Source organism: Triturus cristatus, chromosome 3_2, assembly GCF_964204655.1.
Source record: "Triturus cristatus chromosome 3_2, aTriCri1.1, whole genome shotgun sequence".
NCBI lineage: Eukaryota > Metazoa > Chordata > Amphibia > Caudata > Salamandridae > Triturus > Triturus cristatus.
In genome coordinates this window covers 510,588,712-510,609,238 of record NC_140584.1, presented here as the reverse complement: position 1 = coordinate 510,609,238, position 20,527 = coordinate 510,588,712, and the positions used below count along the sequence as shown (strand labels likewise).

General features: G+C 46.3%; 1 protein-coding gene across 1 annotated transcript in view; it reads left to right on the top strand.

Moving 5' to 3' along the window:
* The window catches only part of DKK3 (dickkopf Wnt signaling pathway inhibitor 3), a 281,398-nt gene that overhangs the window by 101,421 nt on the left and 159,450 nt on the right, over positions 1-20,527 (top strand). The gene's annotated exons all lie outside the window — the stretch shown is intronic.

Below are 20,527 nucleotides of genomic sequence, written 5' to 3'. Positions count from 1 at the left end.
AACTTATACTGGGGTGTCCTAGGGAATTCTACGTTTGGCTTAACCTGGATTTTCACTGGATCTGCTCCCTTCACTAGACCAATTTCCTCACCACTAAGATCCCATACATCAATAGACACTGAATCTCTCAGATCGAGTGGAAGTTCCTCCACCGTTAAGGCTGGGTACATTTCCACGCACGCGCTCTGATTTGCAACCTTAAAGGTCGCATCATCGTCTCTCGTCTGTACCTCCACTCCTTTCGGGGTACAGTAGATCGTACAATTGAGTTTGCACAGTAAATCTCTTCCTAACAGGCAAACAAGACTAGAGTCGCACACCACGAACTGGTGCCGATCACTGAAATTTCCTATCCTGATTGGAATTGGCTCCGTCAGCGGACTAACCAGCTTCTTATTTGCCACTCCAATGACCTGGATACTCTGTCCAGAAAGGGCCAACCGTGGAACCACTGCCGACCTTATAGTCGATCTAGTAGCTCACGTATCAACCAAAAAGGTTGTAGGATGACCGTCAAGATCTGCTTCCACAAAGGGTCCTGCCTGGTCCACTTCTAGAATGGCCCTAAGCATACAATCCTCGTCCTTGTTAGACCCTAATCGGGCCAACAAGCTTATCTCATTTTCCTCACTCACTTCAAACATTGGCATCTGCAAGTAAGTGAGAGCTCCCTGCTGTACAGTCTGTATTCTGGGTGGTTGGGGAACCTGTATCTGCGGAACACCCATCCCCCCTTTCACCATTCTAGGTCTGGTTACTGTCTGTACCGCCTCCGTCCCAGGGACCTGAACTACCTCTCCTTCCGGCTGCGTCTGATTACATGGATTCAGGGGACACTCGTGTCTCCAGTGTCCAATCTGATGACACTGGTGACAAGCTGTAGTCTTTTTCAATATCGCCACATCCATCCCTGTCCTAGGGTCTATTGTTCTTGGCCTTCCTTGCCCCTGGACGTTCTGATTTCCTGCCTGATAATTCCCCTGTCTCCTTACCACTGCTCTGCCATTAGGCTGTCCCTGAGCGGTTTGCATCTGGACAAGCATCAAATTATCCTTCAATTTCCTATGCTTAGATTCAATCTCATCAGCACAGTACCTAGCGTACCGCAAAATTTCGTCAACCGGTTTATTCTGCCAGCAGATCAAATGTTGCTGTATCATAAGGCTAACCTCTGGCCTCAATCCCAACACAAATTTTGAGACAAACTGTCCCATATCCTTTGTGTCCAACGCATCTAGACCACTGTACTGCTTAAAAGCCTGCAAGAGTCTCTCATAAAACTCATGCACCGTCTCTTTAGGTTCCTGCACTGTCCTTTCTATCTTTACCCAATTGATGTCTTGAGGAGAAACCTTCTCCTTTAGCCAGGCAATCACTCTCTCATACATCCTCATTACTGCCGGTGATGGACCATTTGTGTACGCATTCCTCTCAGGCTCTTGAGTTGGCCAATCAATGGCAGTCTTACATGCCACCCACAGATCTCCCGGGACCACAATGTCGAACAAAGTATTCAGATCGGTCCACAATACCTTTGAGATCTTAACAAAACGATTAACTTGCTTATACCACTCTACCGGCTTCTCCCTAAGCCGGGGAAAATCATTGGTAAAAGCCGCCAAATCGCCCCTACTCCAGGGTACCTACACGTATCCTCCATTCTGCACTTCCCTTAAAGGGAAATTTCCTATTTTTACCTGGCCTCCCCCCGGAGGTGGGGTCCCTCCTATTATTCCTCTAGAACTTTTCTTCCTGGACCATTTTTCTTCCCATTTATCAAGTGTCATCCATATTCGAATGGCTAGGATCAAGTCTCTGCTATGAGCCCTCAATCCGACGACCCTTTTCTCCTCCAGTTCCTGGTCACTGTACTGCAACCTATGGCTTCCTTGCAATGTTTTAGTCTTAGACAAATCTACCTCATATCGCCTAGCCAATTCTGAAAATTTCTCATGTGCCGCTCGTGCCTTCCGAGTCACATCCTTCGCCACAAAAAGTATTTCGTCCGGTCCATATGTTACCACTCTCTCAAGGGATAAGCTTCCGCTTATCATCTCATCCACTTCTGCTTTTAACCTTACTACATCTATCATTCCGGCTCCTAGGGCTCCTTTCAGCACCTCTCGGCAGACCACCCTTCCTCTACCGTCTTCCTCACATTCCTGGTCCCGCGACCTCCCTTCTCGGAACATTTCCCTTGGAGCAGACCGATCTCCGTAGCTGACCTGCTCTCGCTCTGCCATTCTTACTCTCGGGTCCTGGCCTCTCTGTGGCGGTACCCATGATCGTAAATCTGATCTTGACTCCATCAGGGACCTCGGCCTCTCTGGTCTCTGCTCTCTTTGCTCCCCTGAGAAGTCTGACATGGCTGGCAAAGGTGTACTCCATTCTATAGGATTCGGATTCCGGGTCATTGCACCCACCAGGCCACTTTCTGCGACCTCTCCCCTAATCTCCTCAGTTGTCCGCTCCGGGTTTTCACCCTCTCGTGTATCTTGGTGGTAAATCGAAACAATGGGTCCAATGGTAACCGGTACCTTAAAAGCGTCCGGCAACCTCCCCTCTCTCTCTACCTTTACGCTTGCCTCAGACGGGCTCCTCGTACTCTCTGTTCCTATTGAGAGTCTTCATTCTACTCTCATTTCTGGATTGCTTATTACTCTTCTCGTATCTTCTATTTGAACCAATGTCCCCTCTGGGACCTCTGGGTTATACGGAGGTGGTCTCTCTGACAATAGCCTTTCCAATAAGTCATCATCTATGTCACGCTCATCCTCTTCTTCTGACTTTACATTCCTTACCCCCTCTGATGTAATCAATAAGGGATAAAGTCTCTCTTCCTCTATCGCCTGCACTCTCCATCTTTTCTCCGCTGCGTCCCATCTCGCATCCTGATAAGCCCTGATCGACTTTTTCACTCTTTCCTGGTTCCTCCCTCTATCCCTATCTGCGCTGCTCTAATCCACGCATGTAGTGCTTCAAACTGTGTGGGCCTTGGCAAAGGTCGTAACCCTGCCATTACAGATTTCAACTGGTACAACACTGCCAGCCTGAACGAGCCATACCTCGGGAATGCTAATTCCCCTTCACTTTGGGTCATTTTATGCCAATTCTCAAGCCAAATAATCGTATGCTAACCCACATTCTTTGCCATATAATGTGCTGGAGTATCCTCGGGAGGGGCTTCTTCTCCCTCTCGAGTAACCACATGCTTATCTCCTCTACACATTTCTCGAAAAACCTTAAAACACTTCATGATTGACAAATTCGATCTCACACACTGTTTACCTCTTGATATCAAATCCTCCAATAACAGCGCGACTAACACCAATCGACATATCACAGCGCGACACTCTCTGACGTCACCTGTCTTAGTTCGGAGCAGTTCCCTCTGCTTACCGTTTACCTTTCACACCCGCACTCGTCCCATTCATACCCTGAATACAAGTTACTTCCCTGGCTGTCCGTCCACAGCCTCTGACTGTTCGTCCACAGTCTCTCGAAATCGTTGACCTCGGTTGGCAACTATCTGTCGCCTCTGATAGGTTACAAATACTCAAGTCCACATGCAGCAACTCACGACCAGCGTCAAGTTGCCATGCACTCACACATTCACTACCCCTATCTCGGTCCAGGTGATCGATGGTACCTCACGATCTCCTTTGGGTGGTCAACAAAATCTACCACGGGTGTCTTCTACACCACAATTCCCGGGCTGCGCGCGCTCACAGCCTGATCTCACAATTTCTCAACATTCACTCTAACTCCGCAAGACATCACACAACAAATCAACACCGCAATCTACAACATCTCATCCTATTGATACTCACTCCACGAACTGCTGCTTCGTGCCGCACTGCTACTCGCCGTCTATGTTCATCATCCACCGTCGTCCGCTGCTCACCATCTGATGATTCACCGTTACTTATCGTCTATGGGTCTCGAGGATCACTTATCTTATCTAATCGTCCCTCGCTATCGGAAGTAACCATCCTCTGCTACCAACTGCTGGGGCCCAATTTTCTTGAATCATTTATCTCAAGAACCCACTCTGGTCGAATGAACCTTTTTACTTGCCCAATAGCGTGGAGGGAGCAAACACAATTATCAAAGAATACCTTCCGCAATTTTACATAATGGAAGACTCAGAGGTCAATTTCTATTCCTTTCGGAATTTTATTATCAGGAAAAACATCTGCAAATACAAGCACCTTAGCACAGGGTTCAACAAATAAATGGGTACTAATACAAATGCCACTCTACGAAGAATCCGCATACGACTGAATATGAACAAAAGCACAGCTTCTAAAAGCATGAGGTAGATAACTACCAAGCTAATGTCGATATTAGGAATCATTAAACCAAAGCATTTCTGTCCCTACTCTATGCTGGATGACATTCCCTGCTTACCATTCCCTTGAGACCCAAGAACTCGTGAAAAGGTGTCAGAAGTGAACTTCCTAAGAAGTCTTCACTTGGAGAGCTCGATCTAAAACGCTCCTTCTAGCTCCTCGCCTACCTCCTCTCTGCTCAACCCTAGGGGCGCTGTCCCTAATACGAAACCCCAAAACACAGAACACGCCTTCTGGCACACCTCCTCGACCAGGTCTTCTTCCAGTAATTTTCCATTCGGCTCCGTCCATCTTCCCTCGTCCATCAGCTTGGCCTTGAGTCCCAGACACCGTCGGCACTAGGAGTTCCGATTGGCACATTCCAATGCACTCCCATGTCTGGCTTCCTCCATAATTCAACTGTTAAACAAAGACCTTTTTACTAACGAACCAACTGTCCTTGCACCTGCGGTGAGATCACAGAGTGACGAAATACTTTGCATCCCTTACTTCTACAATTTACTGCAGCCTTAAACCTCCACTAAAATAAATCACTTGCGGCCTACCGCATGCAGCTAACATAAGAAATACCAGGCCTTTCTCTTCCACGATATATGTGACTTCGGGCCTCTACTAGGTTAAATACACTATTAAATTACATTCTAACATTCGTGCTTTTACTTTCACATACATGAATAAACGCCATACATGAATTAATCCAATCGAATTACACATTTAGTCTGGTACATTGCATTAAACAGAAACTTATCATTTTACATTTTATACATTCATTATGTGTTTTCCGCGTCTCCTAATGCTTCTACATTGCGACATAGCTGATACATTTCTTAATACATTTCGCACAGCACAAGTAAAGATACGTTCATTATATGCGGGTGCCAACTAACAGTGAATATGATGCACCCCTGCAATTTTCAATACATTTAGGCGCTACATCAACTACATCTGGTGCTCCGCATCTACCGCAAAGTCTCAGTGAAAGGGAACTAAACTGCACCATTAAAGACAAGCTCACTGACAGTCCCCTCCACGAAATGAAAGGATCATTTTAACTGAAACATGAAAGATGGAAATTTAACCTCACAAAGTGTAAATAGATGTAAATGTCCAAAATTTACTGAGATGCCTAGAATAAGACATGGCTCCAAACAGTACAATGAGCGTGTGTAATGAAAGGAAATCACGCCCTGAGGAGAGAGTTTTACCAAACACCATTGTCCAGGCAACGTCTGAAACTGTGCGGGCAAACACTCGCCAATAAACTCGCCAAACCTAACCAACAACTGAACGCAGATGATATTCTGAAATCCAAAGGACTGACGCTGCAGGTGAAAGATATTTAGATCTTCCACAAATGAATTACCATTTAAATCTCATCATTGTAAATTCGGAACAAATGATTCATGGTTAGTGATTTGCGCAATTTGTTGTTATCTCTCTACATGCACAAGCTAAAGAGGAACAACCACCTCTCAACCAACACTCAACGATCACTCAAGAGCAGCTGAAAACCGCTGTCCTCACCAGGTCAATCCTAACATAATTGTGCTTCGCACATTCCTCAAACTTATTATATAAGTCCATAAATGTAATATACTTGATAACGGGTAATGCACATAGATTCATATTTGTTGTAAATCGCCCTCTGTTCTGAAAAGTGGTAAGCATGGTCACTGGCTGATCTCAATCCCTGTTTGAAGGAAAATGACTAATGTGACTTATTATGGTTTTCACCATCCGAAAACATTACTATTATGGGGCTATCCCTCAACAATGACTGCCTAATCATAGGCTGTGACAAAGAAAAATGTTCCGCAACTGTATGGAGCATCAGGGAGCTCATAAAAAGGCGTTCGTGTTTCAAAGGTCTCCCTGATCTTCCATAGACATAAAAGGAGTTTAGAAGTACAAACCCCTTTATAGCTGGAAGGCCGAAAAGGGCAGTGTGGACCTGGGTGCTGATACAAGTCTTGCAGCACAAACCTCTCCCACAGTGCCCACAATTTTGAGGAGAAAAATCTTCAACTGTTGATAATCTGAAGCAAAAATAACACATGATGGAAGGAATGCTGAACAATGCAAATATTCACCCCCCAGGTCACAAAGATCTGGGTTTAATCCATCATTCTTTTGCTCCCCATGTCACCCTACTTTGGACTCAACAATATGCAATTCAGTCTTGACCCTGTTCCTTATGGAAACAGTCCAGCCCGAACTGCCGAACCAGGTCCTCCCTGGACCAGAAAGAAGCGTACTGGGACCAGTTTTGTGGCGTCAACCCTCATCAGCCAGGCTAGCTTGAATCCAGTGGCGCAGTGAGCACGCGACCCACGTCTGAGCATTCCCCTCCCACTTACGGTGACAAAAGCAAAAGGAACACATGATGGACGGAATGCTGAACAATGCAACCATTCACCCCCAGGCAGTTTGGGCTGGACTGTACCTGTAGGGAGCTGGGTCAAGACTGATCTTTATATGGCTGGGTTTAAACTAGAATGGCATGAAGAGCCAAAAAAAACTATGGGTTTAGGCCCAGATCTCTGTACTGGGGTGAAAGTTTGACATTGATCAGCATTCTATCCATCAATTGTTCTTTTTGCGTATATTTGGAAGGCACCTCACAGACAAGGCCAAATAAACTAAAGATTTGGTTTGGTAATTAAAAACACTTCAACAGAGGAGCACCAACAACCATGAAATCTATTTTTGTCCATTAGTAGCATTTATGTATTTAAGTGATTGGGGCTCTCATTATGAATGCCTTTTTAGTTCTCAATCGAGCAGAATTTCAACTGCATCAGAATTGCATAAATGTAGAACTCTGCTTCCTCTGCCACAGTCACACTTCTTTAGGAAAAACCTTGTGAAATCTGCATGGAGAAATGTACCGGAATGAAGGGAAACCTGCAGGAACACGCACAGACATTAGCTAATGAAGGCCTGAGGCTTGCAATCATATCGGACACCATGTCGTAGGATGAAAGGAAGATTCCCTCTTTACACATTACATACAACATAATAATGATGTTGGGACAAAAAAATTAAGCCAGCGCTTTTTGACTTTATGTAACAGATCTCTAGGTCCTTCTAGCTTTTGTCTTTTTCTGCATTGGATGTTAAATCCGTCTCTGTAATGCATGTTTAACTTTCTTCAACTATTTTGTTATTGGCTGTTTGATTTCCTGTCACATTTTGTTTGGATTCCTGAAGCACCAGGGCTGGAAGGACAAATATGTATTGCATATTGCATCAAAACAGCCGAAATTATATTTGGACTTCTTCAAATGTAAAAACTATTGTAGAATTTTGAGGTCTTTGAACATTTTGAGCTTAAAAATCAAATCTGTTCCTTAAGTGGAACTACCAGGCTATTTTACCCCAAGTTCCTTAATTAGTAGTAAATTTACAGAACTAAGCCACAAATGGTTTGAACCACATCTAATCAGAACGTCTATGTGGAAAAATTAGACCTCGTTGTTAGGCCAGTTTACAAAGATATTCTGACTTAGCTTGCTAATGTAGTCCGGTCTGTGCTGTAATAAAAGAAGCACCAACAAAGTACCAAAATGCAAAGGGAAAAAAACTGGACAGCTACTCTTTCTGGTATCTGGGGAACTTCAGAGCTATGTAATCTGGAATGGTGTCTAAGCAGTCCTAGCTGTTGACATTTGAATTTGGGGACACTGTTGCAATGTATGACCGAGCGTGAATGCAGGTCACGTGGCAGAGGAAAAAGTGCCTGGAGGAAATCGACAGCATAGCTGTCTAACAAACATGTCAGCGGGCCAGCAGTGGGGGATCGGCGGGTTTCAATGCGTGTTTGATGTGTTCTCCTGTGAGCACCTCTTTGCCTCAGTCTCGGGAGTTGAACGAAGCACCATTTTCAGACTCCAAGTGATTACATAGGTAAGAGCAGGTTTTCTTTAATAGTATTTTGTAAGTTTTAAATTCGTTTCACGCTGCTCCTGGTCTCCGATAAGCACAGGAATGATGTCATGCCCCGCGTATTTTTGCCTTTGGCGGGACATGCTGCTGGCTGTTCGTCAGGAAACACAGATGCCTTAAGAGCGAACCGTGTGTCACCGACAGGTCTGTTGATAACATGCCTGCCTCTGTGACGCTCAGCAGCTGGCCCCGAGCCCATCCTTCCGCCGTAGTCCGGTCCGCAGACGTGCTGCATAATTAAGAGGCGCCGTTTACTGTTTCAGACTTGCGCGACCTCTCTCAAATTTCCACCCTGACTGGCAGGCACTGATCTAGATTTCAAAGTAAGTAGGCGCTTGCATCACTCTAGGTGTATAGTTTATTTCCCTGGAAAATGCTGAAACAGTGCTGGCACAGAAAGTGGAATCAGCCTGGTCGTCTATTCGCTCCAAACACAGGGAACATTCCCCATAATAAAGGCCAACACCTGCCGCATGATAAATGTGAAACTACAGAAAGTGCGCCGGCTGTACACCAGCGGGGACCAGGGCATACGATAAACACAGGTTCACCTGGAGAGCAAGGTACTCTTAAGCAGAGAAATGTATTCAATGCATACAGTTAGCGTAAGACCCATGATTGCTTGCAGTCTAGCCGTATATCTGATTTTAATTTGTTCAGGAAACAAACATAAAGCGAATATGGTTATTTAAAAGACGTACCTAGTATTCAGCTTTGAATAAACAATCATCACAATGACAGAGGTGCTTTATGTCCCTGTGTGAAAACACATAGAAGTGAACAAATGACAGTTCTGCACACAGTCAAGGTGTAGGAAGCCGGCTCTTTATATGGTTTACCAAAAACAGGTTTACCGTGCTAAGAGTCCAGGTATTCCCTTACTAGCGGACAGGGGCTTGATCTAGCAATCACAAGGCGCCCTTTTAGGGAGTAGTGTGGTCAAGCAGCCTTAGGTCTATCAGAGAGGAGTGTTAGACATTTGATTCATACACACTTTTAATATATCACAAAACAGTATATGGAAAGAGCAAAGTAAAGCAACAAATAATAAACATCATCAGACTTCATCTAAATTTAGTTCAGCAGGGGTGTGGCCGGCGCAGCCAAGATGGTGGACGCTTCCGTGAGACGCTTCCTGGACCTCCTCCGTCATCCTGCCTAATCTGCTGCCCCAGGTCATGCATTGCTCTGGCCCCCTGGATCCCGTATCACACCGGACCGGTGGGGGTGGGATGGACTACACCCTCTTCAGTACCACCAGCTGGAGTAGCTTGTGGAGAGGCTAGTCCCAGCCCGTTCAAAATGGTGCCAGCCTGAGGATGCCTGGGGAGATTATGGAGCAACCCACCCACTGACTGCAGGTGCCCGGAGAGCCCATTGGAGTGGCAGTGGTGGCTAGTGGGATGCAGCAGGGCACTAGGGCGACTCCCCTGCGAGTGGCTCTTTGCCCCGGCCGATTGGGCCTTGGCTGCTGGGGAGGCTGGAGGTCCGTGACTGCGGGTGACAAGCCGTGTGTTGCGCTGGGAAGAGACCTGGTCCACCCTCCTCCCTTGTTCTCCTGCTGTTTCCTGTACACAGCGCCGCCGCGGGGTCCTGGAGAAACAGACCTAACGGGGGCGCCTACCGCTTGTGCTTCTGGGAGTGGTGAGGCCTCTCCTCCATCACTGTCACGGCCTGGGGACCTTGGGGGTGACACACTTGAACAAGGAGCAGTGTTTGGAAGAGTATAAACATTCTATTAATGGCACATTTGTTACAGAATGGATAATCAATCTATTTGGATACTCAAAGAACAAATCATTGAATACCTGTTTTTGGACCTCCCCGTGACCTGTAATGGGGGTGTGAGTTTTTGTGGTGCCCTGAGGAACAAGTGGAGGCCCTTCTTCCCTCCCAAAGCGGGATCCTGGGATGTTTGTTGGACGCACTTCCCAGCTGCTCGTGCTATCCCCTCAAGGAGATGGAAGGTATGCTGGCCGGAGCTGTATAACTGTTAATTGCACCCTGCTAGAGGAACGGCCAGATAGGCGAACACATGGCAGCACCCGTGGTTACATTGTGGAGGTGACATGGTACTTTCCTTATCCGCTCAGTGCCATCCAGATGTGAAGCCCCCTATGCCCTCCTAACTGTCATCTCACACCTTGACTGCATGTGCTGCCACTGTTGCCAGTGGGGGTAAGCGGGTCAGGTGCTGGTGCTGGTGAATGCCCACTTGTTTTACAACGCTACACCGCAGCTTAATGCCTGCCTGGACCTCATGAGACTCCGACACCTAGATCTGGTGCATCGTACCAGCCCTTTTGCCCGTTGTGAAAGAGGGTGGCACTCAGGTCCCCATTTACATATTACAATGAGGAAAGACAAGACACCGAGGACGGGCGCCTAATTCAAAATGGACAGATTCATGACGGACCACCTGGACTCCTGGTAAGTGACTTGTGATCGGTGAGCAGGCCTTGGGGGCCCCCCACTGTCACAGATGTGACCCAAATACTGCAAGCCGTTGAAGCCTGATGTAAGGCCCTTGAGTCAAAGATCTGCGAAGTTGGGGTGGATGTTACCATCTTGCGCCAAGATCTGAGTGGTGTGACTGGGAGAGTCAGAGAGGAGGAGAGTAGGGTGTCCACCCATTAAGGTAACTACACTGCTCTCAACCATTTGCACCATTGGAGGCCAGAGCTGAGGGCATGGAAAACCGCTCCCGCTGGAGCAATTAGCGATTCATGGGCTTCCCGGAGGGATTCGAGACCCCTCACCCGGAAACTTTAATTAAAAACTGGCTTAAATCATGGGTACCTATAGAGGTACTATCACCCTGGTTTGTGGTTGAGAGGTCACACCAGGCCCCAACGCAGCATCCCCCCCACTGGGGCCACACCACGCCCTGCCATTGCCAAGATATTAAACTTTCATGATCAAGACTCTATTCTTCAGGAGGCGTGTGCCCAAGGTAAGCTTTCTTTCCAATGGTTCCATATCATGGGCTTCTCAGACAACACCAAGTCGTCGCAACTGCAGCACAGATCCTTTGACACAGTCAAGCTGAAGCTCAGGGCAATGTTGCTTCAATATATGCTGATCTTCCCGGCTTGGCTGCGGGTCATCCAAGGGGCTTGTTCTCATTTCTTCAATACACCAGAGGTGGCCTGGGAGTGTGCAACTGACCAGCGGTCTATTCAGCTATACAAGCCCCCAGGCGGTGATGTCCAGGCGGGCCTCGGTTCGCCATGCTCGGTTATCACCTGCTCCCAAAGACATCCTAAATCTAAAGGAAAGTGGGGATGATGCAGATGCTCTCCTGAGTCCTCAGAGACTGATCTAGGTGGGTCCCAGGTAGCGACTGAGATGCCTGTTGTGTCCCTGATGCCTGAGAAGGCCCCAGAGCCTAATGAAGCAACTCTCAGATGAAGGGGGTAGCCTTAGTGGCTCATAGTAACTCTTCAGTACACAATGTCGAATTGTACTGACCCTGGTCTCGGGGCGTGCACTGCATTATAGTGTATGGTCTGACCGATTTGTTTTGGTTTTGTTTTGGTTTGTTTGGTTCCATCTTGACCATTGACTAAAGATCCTTTACAGGAGGAGGTGCACCTTGAGTACCCGAAGATGTATAGTACTTACCTTGTTATGGGACATTGGGCGATTGATGCTTCACGGGTAGAAGTGTGAGTAGGCGGGGCTGTTAATGTTGGGGGGTTTTGTTGGGTTTATGTGTTCAGTGTTATTGTGTTTTCTGTCATGATAGCTCCCATATCTGCCTTAAACCCCCCTGCACCTGATGTGTAGGGCCTTCCTGCCCCCATTTGCCCCTCACATCCTCCCCATGATGGATTTTAGTCTTCTCTCCTGGAATGTTAACGGTTTACTTGATCCTATTAAGCACACAGCATTCTCAAGTTTCTCCGACGCCATCAGTCGGGGTTGCACTGCTGCAAAATACACACCTCCTAGAAACCTTCTGCCTCGTCCTGCGCAGGTTCGGCTATGACAGTGTCTACTACTCAGGCTTCAGTAAAGGGTCTGGAGGGGTGACGATCCTCCTACACAAAAACTTACCATTAGTGGCCACACAGATCATCCATGACCCCCAAGGTTCTTATGTGGAATTGGTCAGGACCTTGGAGGGGAAACCCTATAATCTGATGAGCGTCTATATACCTCCCTATTTATATCGGTAAACTCTCATGACTGAGGTGGTAGCAGGGCTACTATACGGGATGCTACTCCTTGGGGCAGACTTCAACACCATCCCAGACCCTGACATGGACGTTTCTGCCCCCTACCCCCTTTGCGGGCTCGCTGTACTCTCTCCAGAATCCTGAGGTCATGGACGGACTCCTTGGGACTCTGTGATACTTGTAGGGTGTGGCACTCATGGAAGAGGACTTATACTTACACTTCTGCTTTTACGAAAGCTGTGTCTAGCAAGGAGCATATATTTCTCCTGGCTGTTGACGTGTCCTTCACTAAGGCCGTCGATTTGCTACCTCAAGGTATCTCAGATTATTCCCCCCTGCTGCTTCTCTTTGGTGTACAGATGAGACATAAGAGACCTATGTGGCGAGGGTCTCTTGGACCACCTGTCCAAGAAACTACGATCTTATTTCGAGACTAATGAGGGGATGGTCAGCAGGGCAGGCACATTGTGGGCGGTGACTAAGTACATCCTCCGTGGTGTAGCCAAAGCATACCTCAAGCGTATGGACCAAGATAGACGCCAGCGCACGACGGACCTTGAATCCATCATACTCCGGATGAAGACTGCGGCAGCAACGGATGTGACCGAATCCCTGACCTGACAATTAGAGATTGCCAGGGCGTCACTATGCCATTTGGCTTTCCGTGAAGCCCCCCAATGTTAGGGAGCCTCCACCCAAAGGATATACAAATATGGCAGAAAAAGCAGTACTCTTCTCTACAGATTGCTTACCAGGAGTGTCAGCTCCCATCTCATTCTGTCGGTTGACAATGCTTTTGGGTCCTCGGTTCTGACTGTGGAAGCCATTACGAACGTGTTCGCAGACTATTATGAGACACCCTATACCCGTCAGCCTCGGACTGCCTCTGGGATTGCCCTGCCGTTATTGTTGGATATCCCCCTTCCCCACCGGATGCAGCCCCAGCAGAGCGCCTTAGACTCCCCTATCACAGAAGATGAGATTCAGACGGCCATTCAAGATTTGAAACCTGGTTAGACCCCAGTCCCAAACTGATTTCCTCTTGAATACTACTCCAAAGTCTGAGACTTTGTCTCTCTGCACCTTCTCCTACTGTATACGGAGGCAGAGAAGAGGGGGTCCTTACCCCCAGACCTAGGCCTGGCGACTATTGTAGATATCCGTAAATCAGACCATCCAACAATGAAACGCGCTTCCCATCACCCCTTCTCCCTAATCAATACAGATCTTTAAATCTATGCTAAAATTCTGGCGACTAGACTGCAAACAGTCCTACAATCCGACAGTCTCTGAACCATCCAGATCAATGTGGTTTTATGCCCAAATGCACAAGCAGTCCCAGTAAATGTATTTCTTCACATTCTGGTGCTAATAGTCCACTTTTTCAAATGGAATAGACACGAACAGTTAGTAACCTATGGACCATGAAAATTTGGCAGGACTGGGCAAAGAGGGACAGAAAACCTCTGTTTAAGTAAATCTTGTATGAAGTATTTATTGGAGAACTCTTACCAGTAGGGGTCTGCTGTTAAGGACATTTCAACCACTTCTCTGCTTTCAAGTTGGAGAATATTCGTAAATAAGGACTCTATATCCATTGTCACTAATAACTCTGATTCTGGATTAAAAGGAAGGTACTCAATCAGATTAATCACGATTGTCCCTGACAAATCTATGTGTAAGCAGGAACGCCACAGAACTGCAGCCTAATAATGGTCTGCCAGGAGGGTTGTTTTAATCCTAATGACAGACTTGACCAGTGAGCAAGGTTTATTTCCTCCTATCGCACAGAGGTGCACTGAAATAATGAATTGCTGCATTCCTCGTTCTTCTTCATTATTATTTTTTACAGTGCCTCTCCGAGGATTTAACTTCGCTGCACTGGGAATGGAAATCAATCGCCGCTTGGTTCTTTACATGTTCCCTTCACCGATGGGTGATATTGTTTTCTGCAATTCACAGCTTATATTGACCTAACCTCCTTTCGATGCTCTTCTGATATTATCTCTTTATTTTTGCCTCCAGCCATCTGTGCTTCAATGCTTTTAGTCCTGATGAGATCTCGTAAATGGATTTTGAGGTCTAAAGTCATGGGCACAATGACACGCAGACTTGGTCGCTACTTTCAGTTTGTTGAGAATAGCTGCAGAGTGTGTTAATATTAATAACTGTACACAGCTTTTTCAAATAGACGTAGCCGAGCTACATGCACCCCTGTACTGTTGATGTAATGCCCTTTGCCTTTGTATGATCACTTGGCTCACTACGGACACTCCAAAGCGCCAAATTCTCATGTTTTTACCTATTATCTAATGATTAAATAGGGTTTGCTTGACATATAGAGGATGTTGGATCGCGTAAGCATTCGTTGCTCGTAGTAATTGACATACTACCTAATGCATTTTTTTAAAATTGTTTTTTAAAAGACCCGTGTGCATATAACAGTTTTCAGTGAGAAGACTATAATGGTGTGTGCACTGTCAGGCAATCCTTCCCAGACAGTGGAACTAGGGACTGCGAACATAATGGGTGTTGTCAGTTTCGATGTGATGAGATAGAACCATCTAGGGCCTATTCTTGCTCTATGTGTTTGCAAGGAACTAATAGTTGTTGTTAACAGTTTTGGTGCCTTTACCCTCATTTGCATAATTTCGGCATGTGGGCTGTAATATAACACCAATGAGGCTGGACTGGTGGCAGTTTTACTCTTAACTACTATTTCAGCAGTCGATGCTTAAACAGAATTCAGATGATCAAAACACGGCTCTTCCATGCACGCTCGTTTTTCCCAAAACATTTTGTAAAGATATGAACATCCGCAGTCAGGCAATTTGTTTCCTCAACAACCTAATAAATCAGGCTGAGCACATTTTTCCGAGGCAGCGGCCATTTCGAAATGTTTTTTTAGTCAGTCTAGATCTGCAAGTAATTAGCTGTCATAACCGATCAAGGAGGTGCAATCGAGGAAGAAGAGATCAGTTTTTTTTACAGGAATCCCTCCTCACCCCCGAGGACAGAGTCCTGTTCTAAGTCTGGAGGGAAAAACAGAAACAATGAGTAACGCCTGCGACAGCTCATCCAGGGTCAGTGAATTCCAGCTGAAAACCTTTAGTCAGCAACGTCAGATTGGCCAGACAGGCGTGAGTCACCAACTGCTCTCAGGGAATAGAAATCTGCTTTTTTCATCTAAATTTAAAAAAAGAATGCTATTTACTTCAGCCAATTAGTTGTGATGAAAATCAATAACAAACACACAAAAGGTGATGGAAGTAATGCTTGCAATAAGTCTAACAGCTGGCAATTGCTTGGGGTAGCATTACAACCCACCATTCTTTGTCCCACCATGCCACCTCAGTTTAGGCACAGAACATATGCAAATCAGTCTTGATCCTGCTCCAATAGGAACAGTCCAGCCTGAACTGCCAGTCCAGGTCCTTTCTGAACTGGAACACAAGCAACCCAGGATCAGTTTCACCTTGATTGGGGTTCTTCCATCAGATGTAGCTTGGTTCCAGTGGCACATGGGAGCACGTGACCCACGTCTGGGCATACCCTTGCCACCTTCTGCAGTACATCAAACACACAAAAGTGAGATGGCATGGCATGGTTGACAAAAGAATGATGGGTTGGAATGCTGTCCCGAGTGATTGTCAGTGATTAGAATTAATCCTCCCATCAGCCACACCCTGTTCAACGTCTACATGGCTCCGTTCGCACCCATTGCTAGATCTCACGGTCTCAACATTGTATCTTACGCAGACGACACCCAACTCATCTTCTCCCTATCCAACAAACCCAACATCTCCAAACAAACCTTCAAGAATGAATGGAAGCTGTTGCCAGGGGGATGAATAACAGCTGGCTTCAGCTCAACTCGGAGAAAACTGAAGTACTCATAATGGGCCCACACCCCGACGCATTGTGGCCCCCCGCCCTCGGGAACCCACCCTCCCCCACGGACCAATCTCGCAACCTCGGAATCATCCGGGACTCCGAACTCAAAATGGACCGCCAAATCAACGCGGTATCCTCCCCCTGTTACCACACCCTCCGTCTCCTATGAAAGACCTTCAACTAGATTCCTCTTGAGCACAGGAAATCCGTCACCCACGCCCTCATCAGCAGCAGACTGGACTACGGCAACGCACTCTATGCCGGGATCAACAAGAACCTCACTGCAAACTCCAGGACATCCAGAACGCCTCTGCCAGACTAGTCTTCAACCTACCTCGCCACTGCCACATCACCAAACACCTACGGACACTACATTGGCTCCCCGTCGAGAAGAGAATCACCTTCAAGCTTCTCACCCACGCCCACAGAACCCTCCACAACACAGGATCTGCCTACCTGAACCACTGCCTCTTGTTCCACGTACCTCAAAAATCCCTCTGCTCAGCCCAGCTCTCCGTTGCCACTGAACCACGCATCAAGAAGACCAGAACAAGAGGTCGTTCCTTTTCCTTCCTCGCGGCAAAAGCATGGAACACCCTCCCTCTCCACCTCCGACAGACACCAACACTCTCTAAGTTTATGAGGGACCTCAAGACCTGGCTCTTTGACGAATCACCGTGAACCTCCAGGAGCTGCGCTCCCCCACCCCCACAGCACCTGGAGGCCCATTCGGGTGAGTAGTTGCGCTTTACCAACTTACCAACCCTTGATTGATTGATTGATTGAATTAATGCAAGCATTCCGCCTATCACCTGTTGTGTGATTGAAAAGAAATATCGCCAGGCAGATCCATTCCTGTGACTATGCATTTCAGGTTGACATCTCTGCGCCTCAGCGTGGCATTTGGGTGCTCAATCAGTGATCGCTGGGTGCTGGATATGTCTACCCATGTCTTGCACTGATAGGTCTAAGAGCTAACATCACAGTCTGTGCAGAGTGGTAGTCCACTTTCCCTTTCTTTAGTCTTGTCATCTGCACCAACGTGACTGGTATGTGCCACGTTCCTTAAAACTGCAGGATCTGATCCTTCCTGAGACAAATCCACGGTCCAAGGTTGAGGGGTATTTTACATTTTTTTTTCAGGTAGACCTCTGCCAAAGGAGCATTATTTTCAGATGGAAGAGGTGTGCAGGGCTGTATTACCTGCATGACACTTTCTGTATTGAGTGGCTAGTCAGTGGTCACAGCATGGCCTCTTAGATGCAGACTAGACAGCACAAACATGGTGAAGGACCCTGCGTATGCACAATACATGGTTAAAGTGGAATGTAGTTGGTACATTGGATTATACATCATGCTATGTTACTTTATTTAGATTTATGGCTGATGTACTTGGTGAGTCAGTGTGTGGTCTGCGGTCCCCACATCTGTGATTAAATGTTTATTAAGTGTTGCTTAGACTTCCACCAGAGGTGTGCTTGCAGGTTAACCATTCCCATGTACCTTTCATAGTGTGTATAGGATGGCGCCACCTACGCCTTAAGTCACAGGTCATACTGCCACAACAGTAGGTCTATGATCTGCCACCCTGAGTGTATTAATCTTGCTCTAAATGTTTACCCACATGGCAATGTTTCACTTTCTAGCACATTGTGTACCCACACACCGAATAATTGTATGAGCTCCTTTCTGACTCTATTGAGAAGAAGGGTCAGTCTTTTATAATATAAATAATAGAAAGCATGGGAGAAAATGTGAGAGGGGCAAAAAGGTGTAATGCAAAATGCTAATGTTGACATTGCTTAATTCTTGGAGTAAACTGCCCCATGAATGTGTTGTTTATGTGTGATTTATTTACACCTGCCCTGCGGCAGCAAATGATGGACGGAATGCTGAATAAATCAAACATTCACCCTCAGTCAAGGGATTTTGGATTAAATCCATTATTATTTTGTTCACTACGCCACCCCAGTTTGGACCCAGCTATATGCAAATCAGCCTATACCCTGCTCTTCATTGGAACAGTCCAGCCCGACTGCAAAGCCGGGTCCTCCCTGGTTTGAAACAAGCATCCTGGGTTTAACCCAGATCTCTTGACTTCGGGTGAATGTTTGATTTATTCAACATTCCGTCCATCATTTCTTGCCACTGCATTTTTTGCTCTAAGTGGGATGGCTATGCCCAGACGTGGGTCCCTTGCTCACTGTGCCACTGGATACAAGCTAGCCTGGCTGTTGAGGGGTGATACCCCACAACCGGTCCCAGGATGCCAGAGTTGTGAAGGAGATTGCTGACATCAGGAGGTTTTTCCTCCCAAACATCAAAGAGCATCATCTGAAACTGTGCATAACCTTCTTGACACGTTATTTTAGGTTTAGATTTTCCTTAGTTCACGTGGGCACCGGAGCCCGTGGATTCGTCCTGTTATTGCATATGTGGGAATGGCTGTACTCTTCTCATTTCACCATTGAAGCCCTGAAGTTGTGGACCTTCCTTTTCACGTGAAAGTTATATATTTTTTTTAACTATCTCTGCAGTATCTTCCCATTATAAGACGCTGGTGGTGATACCAACGTTGTGTGCCATTATATTTTTTACTATGCAGCCTCCTCATACACCTTCACAGAAATTAGATATGCTATTGAAGTATTACAGGGCCCGGATTTTGTACGTTTTTGTGGCTTCACTAAATGCCATATTAGACAGGACCGGTCTTTGCATATACGGAAACAAAATTGCCCATTGTCCTTCAAAACATTCTTCAGATTTTGTACATCCAGTGAGGAAAAAGAAATTACAAATATCAACTATTAATCAGTTAGTCGGGTCTACAAGGCCATTTAGTTTCCACAGACCTAAGGGGGCGTCCAATAAAACCACTGTATTCTATCTGTGGTCAAGCAGGGGTTAAGACGCTCTTTTCCTCTATACCTTCCCTCATTAGTCACCCAGACATGAATAGGTTCAAACAGACCACCTCAAATAAATCTGTAATTAATAAGGGCTTCTTCTCCATCATCTCTTCCCCGCTCTTCTCACCCTTTGTCCATCTAAATGTCTTCTAGCTGTGGCTTGAAATGCAGGAGGTACTGGAACCTGGAGTTCATAAAGCTACTTCTTCAAGCAGATATTGTTCTAGGATTCTAATCCCACTTATTCACATGGAGTCTGTGCACTATGGTAGACCTCCATCTCTTCGACCTATTCCCACCAAATGAATCATTCAAGATCACCATAGCCCAGGTCCTGCCTGCTCTCCAGATGGGAGATTGTTTCTGTTCAAAAGACTACCCAGATATATGCATCCATGAGGCAATATAGCAGCCAGAGATGCGATATCTCCAATTAAAGTGAGGGTGGTGCACTGTCACTACAAATTGCTGCCATTCCAGCTCTTCTTAATCTACAGGGTTTTTACTGAAATAATGACCATGGCTGTAATCTAAATATGTTGCAGTGGGGTGCACATCTACAACTGCCTGAATGACCTGGTTTTCAAAGCCCGAATCTGCCCAGAGATTCAAGGGATTTTCTCCAAGAGCTGACATTCTCACTTTTTGCCTTGGACTTTCCTTGTAGAAACTATAATTCTTACTGGTTGTCAAAGTGCAGTGTTATTAAAGGTTATGAATTGCACATAGCGGTGGAGAAATATTAACCCTGTTGAGATTGTAGCACTTCAGAGTGCCTTTTGCTACTTTCTGCCCTGCCCTCTTACCTCAGTGGTGTTTTTGAAGTTGGCTGTTACATTACTCTCTTTCTCTGTGCAGCTAGTGGCCAAGGGTCCGCTCTATGACTCTGTTCTGTTACCTGGGAAAGCGACTCTTAGTACCTGCTGGTACAATGTCTCAAGTGACAAGGAAGGAACATGGTTCTCAAGCAACTTCCTTCTGCTTTGGCAGCACCCATGATTACATGACATGAAACTTGCAATTACATATCACTGGGATATGCTGCTTCTGCAAAGAATTTAACTTGTCGACCTTGAACATAGTTTCTTTTTTTGGGCAGTCTAAAGAAAACATTGACAATCTACGGACAGATAGAGAGCATTTCAATGAGTATTTATATAAGGGCGAATGGCACAGGTTCTGCTAGTAAACACAACACTTTCCTGTACTGTAGACAGTGTTCTATCATTTGTTTCTCATACGG